We start from the raw sequence: 7,175 nt of genomic DNA on the forward strand, positions 1-7,175 counted from the left end.
CGCCATCAAACACCATCGTCCACCTGGAAGCAGGTTCTGGACCTTCATCAAGTGTAGGCTCATCACAATCTTTCATTTTCAAATACAGAATTTCCTCATCAGGGAAGTCATACTGAACTGACTGATGATCTTCAATCGGCTGGTGCGCTAAATGGTCAGCCAAGATACTACCTTTGATAGCTTTTTGAGCTCGATACTCAATATCATACTCAGACAACAGCATCTGCCAACGGGCAATCCTCCCAGTTAAAGCAGGCTTCTCGAAGATATACTTGATCGGGTCCATTCTGGATATCAACCAAGTTGTATGATTTATCATGTACTGGCGCAACCGCTTAGCAGCCCAAGCCAGAGCACAGCACGCCTTCTCAAGCATTGAGTACCGAGACTCACAATCAGTAAATTTCTTACTGAGGTAGTAGATAGCAAATTCTTTCTTCCCTGATTCATCTTGCTGACCGAGTACACAACCCATTGAGTCTTCAAGAACTGTCAGGCACATAATCAGAGGTCTTCCTTCCACAGGCGGAGACAAGATCGGAGGTTCAGACAAATATTCTTTGATACTGTCGAAAGCTTTCTGGCAATCCTCGGTCCAATCATGAGACTGATCTTTCCGAAGGAGCTTGAATATCGGCGCACATGTGGCAGTCATGTGGGATATAAATCTGGAAATGTAATTCAAGCGGCCAAGAAAACCTCGGACTTGCTTTTCAGTTTTGGGTGCAGGCATCTCTTGTATTGCTTTGACCTTTGCAGGATCAACCTCAATACCTCTTTCGCTGACAATAAAACCCAATAACTTGCCGGAACGGACTCCAAATGTACATTTGTTCGGATTCAGGCGAAGTCTAAACTTCCTCAGACGCTGGAAAAGCTTCAACAAATGCTCAACATGCTCAACTTCCGTTCTGGACTTAGCAATCATATCATCAACATAGACCTCTATCTCCTTGTGCATCATGTCATGAAACAAGGTAGTCATGGCTCGTTGATACGTGGCTCCGGCGTTCTTCAAATCGAAGGGCATCACTCGATAACAGAATGTTCCCCAAGGTGTGATGAATGTTGTCTTCTCCATATCCTCTGGTGCCATTTTGATTTGATTATATCCGGAAAATCCGTCCATAAAGGAAAAGACTTTGAATTTAGCTGTGTTATCTACCAACATATCAATGTGTGGTAGAGGAAAATCATCTTTTGGACTAGCCTTATTCAAATCTCTGTAATCAACGCACATACGGACTTTTCCGTCCTTCTTAGGAACAGGCACAATATTGGCCACCCATTGAGGATATACAGAAGTCACCAGAAACCCCGCATCAATTTGCTTCTGAACTTCCTCTTTGATTTTCACTGCCATATCTGGATGAGTTCTTCTGAGCTTCTGCTTCACAGGCACGCACTCAGGCTTCAAGGGCAGGAAATATTGCACAATATCTGTATCTAAACCCGGCATGTCTTCATACGACCAAGCGAAGACATCTGAATATTCTCGTAGCAAGCTGATCAAATCTTTCTTGACAGACTCTTCAAGAAGTGCCCCAATCTTCACCATGCGAACACAATCCTCAGACCCCAAGTTGACTGTTTCCAGATCTTCGAGATGTGGCTGAATGATCTTCTTCTCGTGCTCAAGGAGACGGGTAATCTCATCAGGAATTCCTTCAACATCATCTTCCTCTGCCTCAAATACAGGGAATTCAAAGTTGGGAGATGGCATTGGATCATTATGTTCAATGGGTTTTAATGGGTCACTAATTTCATGCAAAAGCGAAAAGTGAAAACAAATGGAAAAACAAATGTTTAACAATGCATTAATTGAATGAAAACATCATTGTATATATGAGCCAAACAATGTCATCACTTCTCCTTTTGGCATGGGAGAAGGGTTTTAAACAAAGTGAGCATATTTACTCTGATCTATGGATAACTGTTGGAACATCCACAGCGACCCAATTGTGGCAGACACCACCAGGAATAACAAAATTGCTCATATCCTCTGCATCTTCTTCAATGATAGCAGCAGCTTCCTCTTCAACAGGCTGATCATCATGGATAAATCCTCCACTCGTGAACAGACCGTGCTCATTATATGCCCCAGAACAAAAGCCAATGCCAGCCCGGGACTTGTTGTCTTCTAGCTCAATCACTTTCCCTAAACCAGCAACTGCACCACACTCAATGGCCAGTTTTGCATCTCGGTAGGAAGCGAATGAAGGAGACTTCTTCTCAATCGGTTCGTCAATAGATAAAGCTTGGAACGGAGTTCCAGCTTCATCCTCTGCGTCGATATATGAGAAGGAAGACAGGTGGCTAACCAGGAGAGCCTTTTCTCCCCCTACCACAACCAGTTTTTTATTCTTAACAAACTTCAGCTTCTGGTGTAGGGTGGATGTCACGGCGCCAGCCTCATGAATCCATGGTCTGCCCAAGAGACAGCTATATGATGGGTGGATATCCATTACCTGGAAGGTAACCTGGAAATCACTCGGGCCTATCTTGATAGGGAGATCAACTTCCCCAATCACGGTCTTGCGCGACCCATCGAATGCCTTCACAACGACCCCACTCTGCCTCATAGGAGGACCTTGATATGATAATCGAGCGAGTGTGGATTTCGGCAACACATTAAGAGATGATCCAGTGTCCACCAACACGTTGGACATAGCATCAGATTTACAGTTTAGAGATATGTGTAAGGCCATGTTGTGGTTTCTTCCCTCCTCAGGGAGATCAGCGTCACTGAAACTCAAAGTGTTGCAAGCAGTGATGTTTGCAACGATACTGTCAAATTGTTCGATAGTGACGTCGTGATCAACGTACGCCAAGTCCAATACTTTCTGCAGAGCCTCCCTATGGGGTTCTGAGTGCAACAGCAAGGATAATATGGAGATTTTGGATGGCGTGTATAGAAGCTGGTCTACAACGTTATACTCGCTTTTCTTGATGAGCCTCAGCATCTCATCAGATTCTTCATTCGAAATGCCGCTCGGGCCAGCTGAAGCAGTAGGAGTTTTTTGTATGGAGGAGGGTCTGGCAACATCAAGTGCCGAATTCTGACTATTGACAGCAGTCCCAACTGGACGCTCAGAAGATTCAGAAGCAACAGGAGCCTTAGGAGGCGCAGAGAATACTCGACCACTCCGGGTCAGGCCGCTTACATCGGCAATGTTAGTCACAGCAGTTGAAGGCAGAGGCACTTCTACCCCATCTTGTACGGCAACTGGGTTGTGTAACACCCTTCTAAATACCCCAAATTATTATAATTAAAATAACAATATATATTCATCAGAGTAAATATGCCCCGAAGGGTGTCACACAATCATTTAACAAAATTATCAAGCCTCCTGTCATGCTCATTTCTTTAATCAAATAAGATTCTTTGCATAAATCGCAGCGGGATAATTCAACATCAATGTAAAACATGTAACACAATACATGTCAATCATTCAACAACAGAAATCAAATAAGTTAAAACATCCCCTCCCGATGTTACATCTATCAGAGCATGACCCATAAGAACTACTCTAGACTCCAAGCATTAGCTTCTACTCAACTCATTTCTCGTTACCTGAAAAATAGGCGTAAGGGTGAGTTCCTCAATCAATATAATAAGCATTATAGAGCAACATGTAATGCCAAGTAATTAACACATTAATTCACCCTAATTAGACTACGCATTCAGCAACAGTAATATCCATTCAAACATCATAATCAACAGTACAAATCTCCATCATATTCAATCATTAACAACACAACACACCAGACACATATGATACTGGAATACATCCATTCATATCATATGCCATACATTCATTATGCAATGAGACTCTATGCATGCGGTACCGACTATTTGTGAACATATAGTTCAACCTCACCGTCCAAATCCAGGCACGGCTACCAAGCTCACTAGTCCCACTCAATTGAGACATAGTGACTCACTCACTAATTCCTCACCATGGGAATTAGCTACCACCCCAAATGGGCCATGAAATGCACGCTACTCACCTAGCATGCAAACAATCAACAACAGTCCAAAAATGACTAAACTCACTAATTCCTCACCATGGGAATTAGCTACCACCCGAAGGCCACAATATGCATGCTAATCACCTAGCAATGCAACATCAACAATAATCAAGAACTAGACACATGCTCACACTCTAAGCCATAATACAGTCTATTCACAAAGGTATACATTCACATCATCATGTATACCATCACACATCATCAACATAATTAATCACAGAAGCATATCATATCATGCCACAAAAGCAAACATAGTATTAGCACACTCTACTAATACCTATGCCACTCAACACAACGGGAAATGATCCCTATCACATCATATCTCAGCTAAGTCGCATCACTCAGCCTAGACAACCAAAAACTGCACAACAGTAGCACAGCAAAACACAATTCTGCCCATACGCGTATTGCCTCTGCCATACGCGTATTGCCCAAACCTGGCCAAACTCATACGCGTAATGCCCACTCTCATACGCGTATTGCACGTTCCCTCGCCCAACTCATACGCGTATCACCCGTCTCATACGCGTATGCTACGCGTATTAATCTCCTATTACGCGTACCAACAGAGACCAATTCACGTTCAAAATGTCATCTTTCTCACCCATACGCGTAAGGCTTCCCCCCATACGCGTACCAACATCTCATACGCGTATTGCCTAGTGCCATACGCGTATGACCAGAAACCAGAGCTCACAGATCTGCAATGGCTTTCTCTGCTACGAGATCTACCCAATTCAACCTTCTACAGTCCAATTTTCACACAAAATGCCTTCCTATTGTCTAACTCAAAACAGATCCTATTCGATTCAACAAGGTCTAACATTTCCACCCTAAATTCCTACGAATTCTTCAATTATATTCCAATTTTCGTTCCTCTCAACAGTTCACAAATTCAACATATATTATCCAATCATAGGTAAAACAATGGTCTATCACTACCCAGTACATATCATCCCATAATACCCGTTAATTGATGATAAACCCCCCTTACCTGAGTTAATCCGACAGCCTCTGAGCTCCAAGCTTCTCCTTCCTTCAACCTTCGTTCTCTGGCTTTTTGCCCTTTCTGCCTCTTTTTCCCTTTTCACGTGAAAAATAACCTTTTTACCAAAAATGGGATTTTCTAAATTCCAACTTATATATTATTCCAATAAATAATTATCCCAATAATTATTATTCCAAAATAATAATAAAATAATAATAATCCAAACTTCCAATTATTCAATTAAATTAATAAATAAAATAAATTAAATTAAATAATTAGCTTAGTTTAATTGGGGTGTTACAACTCTCCCCCACTAAAAGAGTTTTCGTCCTCGAAAACATACCTCAATCGAACAACTCCGGATAAGCCTCCTTCATCTGGCTCTCCAGTTCCCAAGTCACATTGCCACCTGCTGGTCCTCCCCAAGCTACCTTCACCAAGGCAATCTCTTTACCCCGCAACTGCTTCAACTCTCGATCCTCGATCCTCATAGGTGATGTCTCAACAGTCAGGTTATCTCTCACCTGTACATCATCTATTTGGACTACATGCGACGGATCATGAATGTATCTCCTCAACTGAGACACATGGAAAACATCATGCAAATTCGCAAGTGACGGCGGTAAAGCGATACGATAGGCTACTTCCCCTATCCTCTCCAAAATCTGATAAGGACCAATAAATCGAGGTGTCAACTTCTTCGACTTCAAGGCTCGACCAACACCAGTTATCGGAGTAACACGAAGAAACACATGATCTCCCTCTTGGAATTCAAGTGATTTCCTCCTCTTATCATGATAACTCTTCTGACGACTCTGAGCAATTCTCATCTTATCCTGAATCATCTTAATCTTTTCCGTAGTTTGTTGAACAATCTCCGGTCCAACCACCGCACTCTCACCGGACTCATACCAACATAAAGGTGTCCGACATCTCCTACCATACAAAGCTTCAAACGGTGCCATACCAATACTCGAATGAAAACTATTGTTGTAGGTGAACTCAATCAAAGGCAAATAACAATCCCAAGCACCTCCTTTTTCTAAAACACAAGCTCTCAAAAGATCTTCTAATGACTAAATCGTCCTCTCAGTCTGACCATCAGTCTGCGAATGATATGCAGAACTCAATCTCAGCTTAGTTCCTAAAGCCCTCTGCAAACCTTCCCAAAACTTCGATGTAAATCTAGGATCTCTGTCCGAAACAATACTCGACGGAATACCATGCAAGCTTACAATCTTCTCAATATACAACTCAGCTAATCTCTCTAACGGATAATCCATTCTGATCGGAATGAAATGAGCCGACTTCGTCAATCTATCAACAATCACCCAAATAGCCTCAAAATTCTTACTTGTTCTCGGCAAACCAGAAACAAAATCCATACTGATACTGTCCCACTTCCACTCTGGAATAGCCAACGGTTGCATTAGCCCAGACGGCTTCTGATGCTCAATCTTTGACTTCTGACAAGTCAAACAAGAATACACAAAACTTGCAATTTCTCTTTTCATTCCCGGCCACCAAAACAACTTCTTCAAATCATGATACATCTTCGTAGCTCCAGGATGAATACTCAAGCCACTACGATGTCCCTCCTCAAGAATACTCTTCTTAAGCTCAATAACATTCGGAATACACACCCGACTACCAAATTTCAAAACATCATTCTCATCAACTCTGAATTCACCACCTTGGCCTTGATTCACTAAAGTCAACTTATCAACCAAAAGCATATCAGATTTCTGACCCTCTCTGATCTCATCCAAAATACCACTTGTTAACTTCAACATTCCCAATTTAACACTATTGTGAGTACTCTCACACACCAAACTCAAATCTCTAAACTGTTCAATTAAATCCAATTCCTTAACCATTAACATAGACATATGTAATGATTTCCGACTCAATGCATCAGCCACAACGTTTGCTTTACCCGGATGGTAATTCAAACCAAAATCATAATCCTTCAGAAATTCTAACCATCTCCTCTGTCTCATATTCAGCTCTCTCTGATCAAACAAATACTTCAAACATTTATGGTCACTGAAAACTTCAAATCTTGATCCGTACAAATAATGCCTCCACAACTTCAGAACAAAAACCACAGCTGCCAACTCTAAATCATGTGTCGGATAGTTCCTCTCATGAACCC

The sequence above is a fragment of the Lathyrus oleraceus genome, chromosome 6, assembly GCF_024323335.1.
Source record: "Lathyrus oleraceus cultivar Zhongwan6 chromosome 6, CAAS_Psat_ZW6_1.0, whole genome shotgun sequence".
NCBI classification, from domain to species: domain Eukaryota; kingdom Viridiplantae; phylum Streptophyta; class Magnoliopsida; order Fabales; family Fabaceae; genus Lathyrus; species Lathyrus oleraceus.